Source organism: Sinohyriopsis cumingii, chromosome 16 (genome assembly GCF_028554795.1).
Source record: "Sinohyriopsis cumingii isolate HCF-2022 chromosome 16, ASM2855479v2, whole genome shotgun sequence".
In the NCBI taxonomy this organism is placed as follows: Eukaryota; Metazoa; Mollusca; class Bivalvia; order Unionida; family Unionidae; genus Sinohyriopsis; species Sinohyriopsis cumingii.
In genome coordinates this window covers 99,456,079-99,466,521 of record NC_142976.1, presented here as the reverse complement: position 1 = coordinate 99,466,521, position 10,443 = coordinate 99,456,079, and the positions used below count along the sequence as shown (strand labels likewise).

The following is a 10,443-nucleotide window of genomic DNA, read 5'->3' as shown; positions in this document are numbered from 1 at the left end:
GCGAAAGTGGCAACAAAACTTACTCTTTTGGTCGTTGATTTGATGAGAGTCATACGAAAGTGTGTAAGTGCTAATGAAGTTTGCTATATCTGCAAAGGTAAATGGGTATTTGTCTCCAGAATACCTGCTTCGTCTAAGAAAGAGAGACAAAAGTCAAGATACCGAATATCGTTGTCAGGAGAAAGGACACTGGAATTCAGAGTGCCCTACGAGAAAAGAGAATAAACAAAAACAAGACGAAACAGAGAAGAGGGATTCAGAAGAAGAAGAAATTGAAGATAATGAAGAACTTGTGCCAGTAAAGACATGGAAATGGAAAAATTGACAATGTGAGCCGATGCGTTGGCCCTGATGTGAAATTTCATACTACCTTCTAAAAGAGAATAGACCAGAAAGAACACGTAAGTGTCTCTTGGTCTTGACATTGTATAATAAGGATGGCGTGTTTTGTTTTCTACTCACACTTTATGAAATTGTGCCCTTTCACCTATCTCTATCCCTCTGGATCATGTTTTAGTTAGAATTGAAATGGAAGGATGTTTTCCTTCACGCACGCTCTTTAGGCATGCAAGTCGGTAAACAATAGTCAGTCTATTCCTCCATTATTTTGTGTCTTGATGTTTCCTAAATCACACACTGATGCCATAAAATAACGGGTTAAATGGGTTTTGTAGTGTTGGGAGTGGGGATGGGGTGGGGTGTAGGTGTTTGGCAGAGTTGGTCATTGCAGGTGAGGGCTTAGGTGCTTTCAAAAAACTTTTACTTCTTCACTCTGTGTTGATAGTATATTTGGAGTTTGTATGCGTTCGCGTACGTTTGTGTGGATAGTTTATTTGGGGTTTGTATCATCTCCCTTCTGTGTTGATAGTATATTTGGGGTTTGTATGCGTTCGCGTACGTTTGTGTGGATAGTTTATTTGGGGTTTGTATCATCTCCCTTCTGTGTTGATAGTATATTTGGGGTTTGTTTTTTCCTCTTCCCTCTGTATGTGTGTGTGTGTGTATGTGTGTATGTGTGTGTGTGTGTGTGTGTGTGTCTGCGCGCGTACGTTGTGTGGGTGTGTGTATTGGTCTCTGTTTGTCCGTATAAAACTCACTTTATCCCTATCAGATACACTCTACCTACCTACCTGCAGTAGCGTGCATTCAGGTCAGCCACTTGCAACACTGTTGATATTTATCCCTAGTGTTCAGTACAGTGACGTCACTGACGCTGGAAATTTCGAGACTATAAATATCGACTTGGGGATTTCCACATTTTGTAGCTATACATATATACTAGAATTCATAAACAGGAACGTCACTCAAGCTGAGGCTATAAAAAGATAGTGGGATTTTCCAAAGGAAAAACCCACAAGTTGGAGCTATAAATAGATAGTGGGATTTCATAGGAATTTCAGCTGATTATAGATACATAGGTATTTATCGACGATCGTCACAAAATGGAACGAAAAAATTGAAAAAGAAGAAGAAAATGAGAAGAGGAAGAAAGAAGAGGAGGAGGAAGAGAAGAAAGAAGAGGAGGAGAGAAAAAGAAGAAAAAGAGTGTACGAGATAAAATAAGAACTTGGTGGAGAAAAAGAAGAAATTAGAAGAAGAAGAAGAAAACCCAAAGGCCCTTTTCAGGGCCAGCCATATATCTCGAAAAGAGATAGCCTTTATAATTGCCTACCCTTTTTTTTAAAAAAAAAAAATCCCATGTTAATTTCCCTTGACGCTAATCAGACCCAAGATTTTTTCTCCATGTTAATTTCCCTTGTCGCTAATCGGACCCACGATTTTTTTTTTCTCCATGTTAAATTTCCCTTGTCGCTAGACAGACCCACGATATTTTTTTTCTCCATGTTAATTTCCCTTGTCGCTAATCGGACCCACGATTTTTCTCCATGTTAAATTTCCCTTGTCGCTAATCGGACCCAAGGGTCTCTGTAATGCTAATTCCCATTGTCGCTAATCCTACCCCTTGCACTACTGTTGTTTTCTCCCAGCTTGTATCTCATATGAATTCAAACAGTCTTTTCAACAATGTACAATCTGCATATCGCCCTTGCCACAGTACTAAAACTGCTCTTCTAAAAGTAGTTAATGACATTCTCTCTGCGTTGGATAGCGGAAAGATTACGGTCCTCACCCTCCTTGATTTCTCTGCAGCATTTGACACAATAGACCATGATTTATTACTTCACCGTCTCCAGCATGTATTTGGCATTCATGATACAGCCTTACTGTGGTTCAAGTCCTACTTGGTCAACAGGACACAAAGCGTATCTGCAAATGGAATACACTCCAGCACAGTCGATCTATGTTGTGGTGTTCCACAGGGGTCTGTTCCTGGACCTGTTCTCTTCATTCTATACACTCAGCCGCTCTCAAGTATCATAGATCATCATCCAGTATCTCACCAACTGTACGTTGATGACACACAAATATACAAATCTTAGCCACCCAACTGAAGTTGATGCCACCATCCAATGTGTAGAGAGGTGCATTTATGATGTGAAATCATGGATGACTTGTAACAAGCTGCAGATGAATGATGATAAAACCGAGGCCATTCTGATCACAACACAAAGACTTTCTCATTCACACCCTTTACCTCAAACAATAAATATCAGCAACGCCAACATTAAATTCACACAATCAGTACGAAACCTAGGTGTTACTTTGGACAGTACTCTCACACTGCACCAACATGTCATGAACATATGCAAGGCTGCATATCTTGAGCTGAGACGCATCTGCTCAGTTCTCAAATATCTTTCAGTTGATGCCACTAAAACACCTGTGTGTTCATTAGTACTTTCAAGACTGGACTATTGTAATTTAATTATGTCTGGTTGATCTCAATATCTGCTCCAGAAACTTCAAAAAGTTCAAAACTCAGCTGCTCGAATCATACTTAGAGTGCCATGATCAGAGTACACTTCCCCGCTGCTTTTTACCCTAAACTGGCTATCCATTCGATCCAGAATCAAACACAAAATTTGTTCTCTGAGCTACATTTCACTGTCTGACTCTAGTCCAACATACCTATCCGACCTCACCCATGTGTACACACCAGCAAGATACTTACGCTCCGCGTCTGACAATCGTGTGCTCATTTTTCCCACTATGAAAACAAAGTCATGTGGACAGCGTTCTTTTGCATACCAGGGCCCAGCAACGTGGAATGAATTGCCCACTGAACTTAGACACCAAGACACAGTGATCCCATTCAAGAGGGCTCTAAAAACTCACTTATTTCGACTGCAAGAACAAACTTAAAGACCTAATAATGTTTCCTACCTTAAATATCCTCAGCATGTTTTTTATGTTTTCTAATTTCATGGTGTTTGTTTTTGTACTCATATCATTATGTGTTTTTTTTATCTTATAGGTGATGTCTAATGTTGTAAAGCGCTTAGAGCTTCTAAAGATTAGACGCTATACAAATTCCTCATTATTATTATTATTAATAGCCTATAATTACTACTATAACCATGAAATATCTGGGATATAATTTGTCCTTACATAAATTTACATAAAAGAACAGATGTCGTTATGATTAATCGATTTCTAGGTCAACAAAAATATCTTCCAGCATCTGCAACAAGTTGAAATAAACTAGTTGAACATAATACATTTAAAGATTTAATTCCAGTGGAAATAACCATGTAAAGTTTTACAAACATAACGGTTTTTGTGTTTTATATGTTTGTCTTGTCTATGTTTTGTATCTGCCTTTGTAAAATACTCATTGAGAGTCGAAAATGCATAGGCTAGCTAGAGACTAGTTTTGCACTGTTCGTCGTCAGTTATATATATATATATATATATATATATATATATATATATATATATATATATATATATACACACACACACACACACACACACACACACACACTATAGATTGTATCATTTCTGAAACATTGTGGTGTTTATTTTACACTTAAAATCAACAAATTAACACTTTGTTAATCTCTTTTATCAAATCCAAATTTGTATATAAAAAAATCTAAAGACACTTAAGATCGTAAAAACGTTCTATATCATATGCGAAAGCCGTTGAATTCAATATAATGCATCTTTATTTAAATATTTATTGGGTGCCAACAATTAAGGTATTTTTCAATTATGCAAGACCTTAATATCCAGGGTTTTAAAAAAAAATCGTGCTATTTCAAATTCCAATATGATCTATTAGTAATATAAAGGGGTACCCTAGGGTCAATGGGATTTCCAATATGATCTATTCACTCGAAATACCGTTATGTACACCGAGACTATATATATATATATATATATATATATATATATATATATATATATATATATATATATATATATATATATATATATATATATATTAACATTGATAATTAGAGTTTGTAAGGTTTAGTGGACAATATTTGAAATACTAAACTTCTTATGAATAGTAAGTTTGTACTGTAAGATGAGTCATGTATCAAGTACGTCGATTCATTCATAAAGTTCCGTGGTTGAGATGCTTATGGCTCATGTAAACATCACGTGACGTAACTCCAGGACATGAGTTCTGACGGATAAGATGGAACAGATGATTCGTTTATTGATAAAGTACTTTTGAAACATTACGATGATTCATTCAAGCCTCGTATTGCATTCTCTCTAATGCGTATTAGAATTCTATATAAAATAATTATATCTTAAAATTAGTCATTCTTAGTAGTACTGTCAGTCTTGGAAGAGTTATATTGAGAGGTTTTCTTTATTTATGTAACCATTTTAATCATTTATTGGAATTACAGTAATCTAACATTTATTTAAAGACTATTAAGAGTTATGCTGAGAGAATTGATTAATTTATTAAATTTAGTTATAAGTTGGAATTATAGCGGTCATTTAAAGACTATTTATACATATACTAGTTGTACGGAATTGCTGTGAACCAATTTAAAGACTAGTTAGATTTATAGATGTGACTGGATTACTGTGAACTCATATAAAGATATTTTGGAATTATAGAAGACAAGATGGCCGCTATTGCTTAACCGGCTTGAAGCAGCTGTTCCGTATTTTTAGTGCCGTTTTCATGATATTTGTGCTTGTTGCCTGTTTTCATCTTCGTTATTGTGTTCATTATGTATTGGCTGTTAAATTCGTATGTGTTTCTTCATCTCCTTGTTTTGGAAACGAGAATAATTTGACTTTTTCTCAGCTGTATTGCTCTACTGTTTTTGAACAAACCGCCATCACGTGATACTCGCCAGCCAACCCATTTATGCTACGATGGACCCTCATTAATTGCCTTAAATGTTCACTCCTCGGCTCTCCACACTACATTGTGCTCTAGACTAAACGAACTGTGACTACATTCATCATTACCTAAATGTAAACAGAAGCGAAAAAAGAAACATTGTTTCAAAGCTGGCCGGCGTAGAACAGGAAGAATAATTACAGTTATCTCCCTTATTTCGGCACAACCATTTAAAAAAATTTCGACCGTTAATTTAGATAACCTAATTCAAATCCCAATTAATTCGTCAACCTTTGTGTCACCTATCCAAAAAATACCTCTGCGTATTGCATTATTCAATGCCCAGTCAGTAGGACCACCGGAAAAGCGCACAGAAATAGTTAATTTTATCAACGACCAAAATGTTGACATTTTTTTCGTGACAAAAACATGGCTAAAAACATCAGGCGATGAGCCCAAGTGTGCGGATCTAACACCCACTGGTTACTCCATCAAGTCGTTACCACGTAATTCTCGCGGAGGTGGAATTGCTGTCATCACAAAGAACTCCATGATAAAACATCTTAACTATATCACAACATTCAATTTCGACCACACAGCGTTTGAACTAGTCCAAGCCACACTCACACTGGAGCAAAGCAAAGGTCAATCCATTTTTTCTGCCTATACCGCCCTCCTCCTAGTAGAAAAAACATGCTGGCTGACTCTCTCTTCTTGGAGCAGTTTCCGAATCTCCTGGACTATGGAAATTCGATAGGTGGCAATCTGGTTATTCTTGGAGATTTCAACTTTCACTTTGTCTGTCCGGAAACTCAAATACATCAAAACTCGTAGATTCCATTAATGTTTTCAACCTCAAACAGTCAGTTAACCAACCCACCCATAAACATGGTCACATTTTAGACTGGATTCTTCATAGACCTGATGATAACATTCTACGGTCCTCCCTGGTATCCCATGACCTTGTATCAGATCACCTCTGCATTATATGCCATCTTGACGTATCAGTCCCTAACCCTCCACCTTTATCTGCTACTAAGAGAAACCTCCGTATGATAAATAGAACCAAACTAATGCACGACATCCAAGCTAACCTAACAACTTGCTTACCTCCTACCGCAGAACAACTCGATAACTGTCTGCGTTCATTACTTGACAAACATGTCCCAGCTACCAAGTGCAGAGTATCAATTAAAAAGTGTTCTCCATGGTATAGCAGTGTTAGGGACCAGCTTCGCACTGCTAAAAGAGACCGCCGTAAAGCTGAGAGGCTCTGGCTTTCCACCAGACTCACTATTCATAAGCAAATCTATGAAGTCGCTAAGAAGAATGTCACAAATATAGTCCATGCAGCGAAATCAGCCCACTACACTACTAAGATCATGGAAAGTTCCAGCTACAAAGAGCTCTTCGAGATTACTAACAAGCTAATGTCAAGGAACAAATCAACACCACTTCCATCTACCTTCTCTCCAGTCGACCTTCCTGACATGTTTGCCCATTTTTTTCGTGACAAAATACAAACCATTAGAGATAAGCTTGACACCACAATGTCAATTGACTCGTCGTCACCATACAGTTGGGATACAGAATTTGAGCGGCAACCATTAGCAGCATTTGAACCTGTCTCTTTGGATTTCGTACGTACAATCGTGACGAAGAGTGCACCAAAGTCATGTGAACTTGATCCAATTCCAACATCACTGCTGCTTGAGTGCTTAGATCCAGTATTGCCTTCACTAACTGGTGTTATTAATACCTCTCTCTCATCTGGGGAATTCCCATCATTTTTCAAAACTGCCATTGTAAAGCCTCTACTGAAGAAACCAACACTAGACCATAACGATTTAAAGAACTACCGCCCAGTTTCTAATCTTCCATTCATTTCAAAAATCTTAGAAAAGGTTGTTCTATCCCAGCTTGTATCTCATCTAAATTCAAATAGTCTTTTTAGCAATGTATAATCTGCATATCGCCCTTGCCACAGTACTGAAACTACTCTTCTAAAAGTAGTTAATGACATTCTCTCTGCGTTGGATAGCGGAAAGATTACAGTCCTCACCCTCCTTGATTTCTCTGCAGCATTTGACACAATAGACCATGATATATTACTTCACCGTCTCCAGCATGTATTTGGCATTCATGATACAGCCTTACTGTGGTTCAAGTCCTACTTGGTCAACAGGACACAGATTGTATCTGCAAATGGAATACACTCCAGCCCAGTTGATCTATGTTGTGGTGTTTCATAGGGATCTGTTCTTGGACCTGTTCTCTTCATTCTGTACACTCAGTCGCTCTCAAGTGTCATAGATCATCATCCAGTGTCTCACCAATTGTACGCTGATGACACCCAAATATACAAATCTAGCCACCCAACTGAAATTGATGCTACCATCCAAGGTGTAGAGAGGTGCATTTCTGATGTGAAATCATGGATGACTTGTAACAAGCTGCAGATGAATGATGATAAAACTGAGGCCATTCTGATCACAACACGAAGACTTTCTCATTCACATCCTTTACCTCAAACAATAAATATCAGCAATGCCAACATTAAATTCACACAATCAGTACGAAACCTAGGTGTTACTCTGGACAGTACTCTCACATTGCACCAACATGTCATGAACATATGCAAGGCTGCATATCTTGAGCTGAGACGCATCAGCTCCATTCGCAAATATCTTTCAGTTGATGCCACTAAAACACTTGTGTGTTCATTAGTACTTTCAAGACTGGACTATTGTACCTCAGTTCTGTCTGATTCATCTCAATATCTACTCCAGAAACTTCAAAAAGTTCAAAACACAGCTGCTCGGATCATACTTAGAGTACCACGATCAGAGCACACCTCCCCGCTGCTCTGTACCCTACACTGGCTATCCATTCGATCCAGAATCAAACACAAAATCTGTGCTACATTTCACTGTCGGACTCTAGTCCAACATACCTATCTGACCTCACCCATGTGTACACACCAGCAAGATACTTAGCTCCGCTTCTGACAATCGTATACTCATTATTCCCACTATGAAAACAAAGTCATATGGACAGCGTTCTTTTGCATACCAGGGCCCAGCAACGTGGAATGAATTGCCCACTGAACTTAGACACAAAGACACAGTGATCACATTCAAGATGGCTCTCAAAACTCACTTATTTCGACTGCAAGAACAAACTTAAAGACCTAATAATGTTTTCTACCTGAAATATTCTCAGCATGTTTTTTATTTTTTTAATGTTTTTCTAATTTCATGTTGTTTGTTTTTGTAATAATATTATTATGTTTCTGATCTTATAAGTGTTGTCCAATGTTGTAAAGCGCTTAGAGCTTTTAAAGATTAGGCGCTATACAATGTCCTCATTTTTATTATTATTATAACAGATTGATTCTTTTGTAATGTTGATAAATCATTGCAATGCAGACTGTCATTTGGGATACCTTTGGAACTCATTCGGATTACCACAAACTATTGGAATTGATAGAACATTTCGGACTTTAGGATTTAATTCACCATACTTTAAGGTATTTTTTTTTTTCAATAATTCTTTGAATTTGTATTTTAGGGAAATGAGTTCTTTTTGTCAAGTATACAAAACTTGTTGGTTTTGCTCATTCTTGTTAATTATTTTAAAACCAGAGAGTCGTACAAATCGATATATGTATATAAAGAAAAGACAACGAAAGTCAGAATAGACAAATACAAGTAGAATTACTGGAGTAGACTGAAAGTTTCAACTTGATTAAACTCATTAAACCATAAAAATAAAATGTGCATATGACATAGGGGACGTCCATAAATTATGTCAACAATTTTTAGGCAATTTTTAATCCCCTCCCCCCTTGTCAACAACTGTCAAACTTTCAGTGGCCCCCCCCCCCAATAAAATTTACCCCCCCCCCCCAACTAACAATATTTTATACGGCTGGCTTTTATGCTAAAAATAGAATTATGGAAATTAAACGGTCTACAAATAAATTTTAATTCCTCTTTTTTACTTGTTTAACAGATTTCAAATTGACTATAAAAACTCTGAATTCATGAAAAAATCGAGAGTTTATATTCTAGCTTCTATCATCTTCCCATGGGGAAGCCAAATGTTCCTCAATTGTTATAATGGGCATAGTGGCTGATTCATTAATTTCTTGTGGAACCGATACACCCGACATGTCAACATCATCTTCATCTAACCATTCTGCGCTTAACATCTCTCCATAATTGCCTTCAGCTCTCTCTGTCTTTTGGCAGCCACTCGTATTGGATGAATTCTTTGCGGTTGAGGAGCAGGTGGTAATTGCCTAGGCCCAAGATCGCGTTGTCGGTGCTGTTGAACATGCTTCTTCAACATGACTTGTGAAGCAAATATGATGATGCAAGACTACGACTTCCTTGGCAAGAGCTCAACCGGTTTAGGATTAAACTGGTGGGCTGTTGACGGGCGAGCGTGTGCCATACCAACGCACCGACTAATTTCCTATTTTTTGATTTATTAAATTTATTGTAAAAAAATAACATTGTTGACGTCAATTTATCTTGAATTCCCCCCTCCCCCATGTCCACAATTGTCAAACTTCTTCAAACCCCCTCCCCCCATTTTGTTGACATAATTAATGGACGACCCCATATTTGAAACGTTGCAGTTTTATATTCGTGCTGAAACAAAAGTCACGCTTTTCTATAAAATAGTTTCTACCAGACTAGTTTGTTAAGAAATCAGGATCAATCATAAATGATTAGAATACAAAACTGGAAAACCTTTTAAATTATTTATTTGCGGTGTAATTTCCAGTATCCATTATCAGTGGCTGCACTTCGTCATCGTATTAACTTTCCGGGAAACAAATAAGGTAGATCAAATATAATTTGCACCGACATAAATTTGCGACATTTTCCGTTATTGTTCTTGTTGGCAAAATATTATTTTCCTATTTTGCTAAAACAAATATTTCATTTAATTCTTCTCTCTAACTCATCTTGATTTGTTATAAAGTAATTTTGACCGGCGAAAAATGGTAAAGAACGCTTTACGATATCCAATTCGCACGTGCGCATTTGTTCTTCCGGTTTATGTAGAAAAGTTGAATTCGCCTAAAAAGATAACAACCACAAAGGTTTAAATTAATTTTGAGTATTATTTAAATGCATTTATAACTTTGTAAGAATTATTCGCAACTTTTGCACGTGTGACCAGTGATTTTAGCCTCAATTTATACGAATTTC

General features: G+C 37.1%; 1 protein-coding gene across 2 annotated transcripts in view; it reads left to right on the top strand.

The window, feature by feature from the left end:
• The first annotated feature begins 10,251 nt into the window (after window positions 1-10,251).
• LOC149781054 (interferon-inducible double-stranded RNA-dependent protein kinase activator A homolog) overlaps window positions 10,252-10,443 on the top strand; it is a 47,915-nt gene continuing 47,723 nt past the window's right edge. Inside the window, exon 1 of one of the 2 annotated variants that reach the window (XM_089938189.1) lies at window positions 10,252-10,334. The gene's annotated coding sequence lies outside the window, so the exon portion shown is untranslated. The remainder of the gene's footprint in view (window positions 10,335-10,443) is intronic. The other variant, XM_089938190.1, reaches the window with a different exon arrangement.